General features: G+C 40.0%; 1 protein-coding gene across 2 annotated transcripts in view; it reads left to right on the forward strand.

The window, feature by feature from the left end:
* The window catches only part of SLC9A2 (solute carrier family 9 member A2), a 959,164-nt gene that overhangs the window by 375,670 nt on the left and 577,494 nt on the right, over positions 1–6,000 (forward strand). The gene's annotated exons all lie outside the window — the stretch shown is intronic.

Below are 6,000 nucleotides of genomic sequence, written 5' to 3' on the forward strand. Positions count from 1 at the left end.
CTGGTAAAGTTCTTGGATTTACAGACATGTTGACAGGCTAAACAATTGCCACAGGGGAAACAACCCTTAAGTAGATCTCTAAAATAAGATAGTTTGTGATGAAGTCATCTCCCTATTATGTTTATAGTGACTAAAATGTGACCCCAAAGTGGGGCCCCTTCAGAAGGAAAACAAACACCTGGGTCCCAAAATTTCTGAAATTCTATCATCTGATTTAAGGATACCCCAATACCGATCCACAATGTTTAGAAGAACATTGGTATTACGCCCATAAGTAGTGACAAGCCTAAGGTTAGTGTTGTCATCTGGAACTCTAGATATATATGTTAATAAATCAGATCTGGTTTGTGTGGACACCCAATTACTGGCAGTCAGATCAAACCTGTTAACAAGATCATTTTGGAATTCCTGATAAGATTTCTCAGAGGAACATATCCGTCTGATACAGAAGAATTGATATCTGGGAATGTTATTAATTATATGTCTGGGATGATAGCTGGAGGCATGAAGTAGCATATTATACTGGGGATATTTCCGAAACACCTTAGTAATAAGTGTTTGGTCCCTCTCCCAAGTTACAGTCACATCCAAAAAATTAATTTCCATAGAATGATAATGTACCATGAATTCAATGCCTCACTTGTTCTCATTCAAATATTGCACGAATTCCTGAAAATAGGCCTCATCTTCTCTCCATACCATCCTGCAATCATCCAGATACCGTCTCCAAATGTCAGTTTCAGAAATGTATAGATTATGACAAATGTTATAAATCAATTGTTCCTCTAGGAATCCGATGAATAGATCTGCATATATGGGAGCAAAAGACGCTCCCATAGTAGTACCTTTGACTTTCAAGTAGCATTTGCCATGAAAGTAAAATACATTCTTGCTAAGAACGTGTTCAGTCATACAAGAGTGTATTGAAGCCTGGTGGATATATGTTAGCTCTTTTCAACCAGTGTTCAATGGCTTCTAAACATTTTAGTCTCTATAAATATAGTAGTGAGATGACTTCATCATAAACTGCCTTGTTTAGATATCTACTTAAGGGTTGTTTCCCCTGTGGTCATTGTTCAGCCTGTCAACATGTTTGTAAATCCAAGAGCTTTTTTGGGAATTGCAGCACAGACTGGCTGATATGTTTAGCCAGTTGTTCTTGCTCAACATTTTATGTAGGTCAAACACCTAGGTCTCTGCGGCTGAGGGTCTCTGAACATCTCAGTGATATCCGTAACAAAAGAGTTTCCAGCTCATTATTTAAAAATACTTTACAACATGCAACAGCACAGTTCACATTTATTATTATTGACATAATAAAAAGGAATAGACAGGGAAAAATAGGTTGGCACTCTATCTTAAACACTAAAGAATGTAATTGGATCATTAGACTAGGGGGATTGTTCAGGCCTGGTCTTAATGAGCAACTTTAATTAATAATTGAAATGTGATGTGTATTTAAATTATGAAATACTTTTGTGCTATGTTCACTCAGGAAGGCATATGGATGCTGAAACCAGTTTGACTGCTTTGTAATAGTTTTAGTTTACCTATAGCTTTTGGAGTTGCCACAATAAAACAGATTTTTGGTTTCACCAAGGTGCTGGTCAGTTTTGAGATTGCTCAGGAACCTATCCCTCCAGCGTGTTTTGTTCATTGTGATGACAAGTTTTAGATCCCTGGAGAATGTGGCTCTGAGGGATTGGGATTTCTTTAAGTGTAGCGTGTCCAACAGCTCTGGGTTTGACATGGTCTTGTATGTTAAGCAGAGATCGCCTCTGAGTAGACGATATGCGACAGAGTATAGCTGGAGTTTTTTAGGCGGTCAGCATAGGGCATCTGCTTTAGGCCTGTGATGATTCTTTTAGTGAGGTATTTCTGTGGCCTTTCCAGTTATTGCAGATGTCTTGAAAGATACATACCAAATGTGGCGTTGTGTTGTATAATAGGTCTAATGAGGGATGAGTGCAGTGGGACAATGACCTCCTTTTTTCCAGATGAAAAGCCCTTAGTGATGAGGTGTGCGACATAGAAGGATTTCCTGACTGTTGTGATGATGTACCACTGTCCACCTGTGTCCTTAAGTCTCTTATCACACTTTCAGTGTTCAGTGTACTGCCACCTATGTGGTAATTCACAGGTACATGTTTTTTCCCAAAGAGGATAACTATACATTTCTTGGCACTGAGCTTGAGCCCATGGCTCTGGCACCAAGCATCTGTTTCTGTAAGGCCCTTTTGTAGAGTATCCACGTCATTTGGGGATTCAATAATGGCTCCCAGTTTGCAGTCATCTGTGAACTTTGTTAGCCAGAGTCCCTTAATGTTGGCCTGCACTTCAGAGAAGTAGATTCCAAACAAGAGCAGTCCCAGGACTGAACCCTGAGGTACTCTACTTGTCACTTGTCTGGAGCTGGATTTGGAGTTGGCTGCTTTTACAGTGTGAGTTCTGTCAGTAAGCCAGTTGGCAACCCATCGACTGACATAGGGATTAATGTCCAGCTTAGTAAGTTTATCTATGATTCCAAAGTGGGGGATGGTGTCAAAGGCCTTTGCAAGATCCAGATAGGCTGTGTGGACTGGCTTACCCTCGTCCACAGCTCTGGAGACTGATACAAATAAGTCAATCAGGTTCAGGAGACAAGATTAGCCTTTCATGAACCCAAACTGGGTGGGGTCCAGTGTTTGAAGGTTGCTAATGTCTTTATTTATAAGTTCCATGATAATACGTTCCATGGCCTTGCAGATCAGGCTCGTCAGACTGATAGGGAGGTAGTTCCCAGGATCCAAGTTGGATCCCCCCCCTTGTGAAGTGGGATAACTGGAGCTGTGTGCCACTCATTGGGCATGAAGCCTGAGGTGAGGCTATGATTAAACATGACACTTAGGTGAGGTGCCAGTTCATTTTGTAGTTCATGTAGTACACAGCCTGGGATGTCGTCTGGTCCCATGGATGCTGTATTCTTAGCTTTGGAGAGTGCGGTTTTCACCTATGTGGCCATAATTACCGGAATTTGGCAATCTTTCGGTATTGTGATGAGCCTTTCAGGGGGTGAGGGGGGTGAAGCTGGCACTGAATCAATCTGCCAGGATATTGGCAATATCCTTGGGATCAGTATATTTAATGCCATTCTGTTGTAGCTCAGAGCAAATCTGAGCATTGCCATTTAGATTCTTGACATAGCTATAGAATGCCTTGTGGTTGTCTTTGTAATCTTTGGCAATTTTATTTTCATAACTAGCTTTGGAGGATTTTATGAGGGATCTCATCTTCTTACTGAGGCTGGTAAGGGAGTTTTTTGCATCCTGGGATTTTCCTCTTTTCTGCAACAGTTTCTACCAGTGTCTGTTGTGTATGCATAATTTGTACTAAAAATGGGAAACAAATAATGCAACATGTCATAATAAAAGTACTGTGCACAAAAAATATACTAGATAGAAATGTCACAAGCAACACACAACACCTCCCCAGTAGCTCAATCTGATAAGGACTAGGCCCATAGTTCAATTTTGCACACACACCATGGTTTGAATGCAGGGACCGCCACTAACATCTCAGTCTGTTTCTACGGTTGTAAACTTCAGTCTGAATAGAAAAAGTAATGTACTGCAACACATACATTTTCCATACAGGGCACACAGGTAATGAAATCTGAATAGAAGTACTAGTATGATGAGTATAACTATGAAAGGTGTACAATTGCTGTGTTAATCAGCCCCGGTGCTACAAATTGATGCAAGCTAGACATCCACACTCTGCAGTCTGGCTCAGACAAACCCCTCAAGTGTCACGCTGTCATGGATAGTTTCCCCAGTTGCCAAAAAACCTGCACACAGAGGATGTCACAGTATATGTATGTGAAAGGCACAACACACACTCCAGGGCCTGCAACTAATATGCAAATCTGAAATATGTGTAGAAACAGCAACGTAATGTGCACACAGTTCATCTGCACAGGGCCCACAGGTAAATAAATTGGTACAGTAACAGGTCTGATGTGTATAACTAAAATAAGGGTACAATTGCTCTGTTGATATCTACAGCTGTTGGTGTGCTGTAGCAGCCCCAAGGCCCAGGTAGAGTGTAAGTGTAGTCAGAATGTGGAGTAGTGAATAGTAGTGTACTCACAAATATACTTGATAGCAGTTGTCAATTGAATCTGTTCCCTTCCTCCACCACTCAACTGATCCAACCATCACACTGAAACCAAAATGGGTATGTTCCTAAACAAACCTCTGCTGTTGGGACTGTTGTTCCATTTGGTTTATCATTGTTTAGACTGTGTGCATACTAATATTTCCTGTTGAATAATATTTTTTTGCCTGCCTGCCTGACATAACACTAACTGGCATGCTGTTGCAACCCTGAATGCCATTCCATATATGCATGGGTTCTGTTTGCTATGGCACGGTTATAATTGCACTGTTTTGGGTAAATGGGAATATCCATGCGTGCTATTTTGACACCTTTGGGGCTATGAAGGAGTAGTGGTGACTGTCATTGGGTGGGAACATCAGTGCCACTACTACCATTTGTGGGGGGGGGGGCTCATGAGCCTCGGATTCCCAACCACCCTCCCCGTAAAGGTGTTTACCCCCCATGTGTCATACATCACCCCTGTCAGTTGTTTTGTTTGTCTTGTCTGTCTGCATATGCAACCACTCCTACCAAACCTCCCTCAACACACTTACTTATAATCCTTCCTTAACATCCCACTCTCACCTTAAAAAAAGGGGCAACTGTCCCACAAAAAAATCACATCCCATGCATAGCTCTGCATTTCACCCAGAGACATGTACCCATCACACAATCTAACCCTACCAATCATACCTATTGTATGATGCCCATGCACCATCCTGTAGGATGTGAGGCTCCACATCCTAAATTGCCCACACTGAAAGCAGCTATTGCTGTCAAAGAAATGCAGAGCTATTGTCCTTCCCTACATCCATCCTGCACATCCATACCCATTTCTCCTCTTGTTTGGCACCCTGCTTGCCCCAATTTCACCAGTTTCCTATTTCCCTTTTTTTCTTTTTTTTATTTGAAATTAGTGCCTGTTTAAGCGGGCGTAAGTGAAGCTGAAGTCATGTAAGCGTCACTTAGCTCCACGCAAACCCACTTATAACTGCTTTAAAGTCCCTTAATCACTCTGTCTCCAGCACCCCCTGTTCTGCTCAACAAAAAAATAATCAGCCCTTGCAAGTCTCAAGCGCAGGACCCTGCACACTGTAGCCAAAGAGATTTACAACTAAGCCATTTGAGATGTAAATAAATTTGATGTTTTCTGAAACATGTCATGCAGCACAGTCATTCAACAGTAGGGGAAATGTATTTATATATGTAGATGCATGTATGCGTAATATATATATATATATATATATATATATATATATATATATATATATATATATATATACATCTATATATATATATATGTGTGTGTGTGTGTGTGTGTGTGTGTGTGTGTGTGTGTGTGTGTGTGTGTCTATTTATATATATATATATATATATATATATACACATATATGTATTTACATATATATATATATATATATATATATATATATATATATATATATATATATATATATATATATATATATATAGATTGATATTAATATATATATATATATATATATATATATATATATATATATATATATATATATGTGTGTGTGTGTGTGCATTGCATTTGCACATTGGATCCATACTCTGAACCTCTCACTGCAAAACATCTGACCAAAGGCATTGTTAATGAGGTTGAAGGGGCCCAAAATAAGTACCTGTTGTAATTATTATCATCATCCCCTCCTCCACAGATGAACAGATCTGCCTTGTAACACAATAACCAACACTTGCAAGTCTCAAAAACCCAGGACCCTGCGCAACATAGCCACAACAATTTAACAGTAAGCCATCTCAGCTGTACGATGTCAGGATGATATCACTAAAATATCATGCAGAACAGTCTGTCTACCTTAGGGAATGTACAATGTA

This window comes from Protopterus annectens, chromosome 5.part0 (genome assembly GCF_019279795.1).
Source record: "Protopterus annectens isolate FY-2018-M chromosome 5.part0, PAN1.0, whole genome shotgun sequence".
In the NCBI taxonomy this organism is placed as follows: Eukaryota; Metazoa; Chordata; order Ceratodontiformes; family Protopteridae; genus Protopterus; species Protopterus annectens.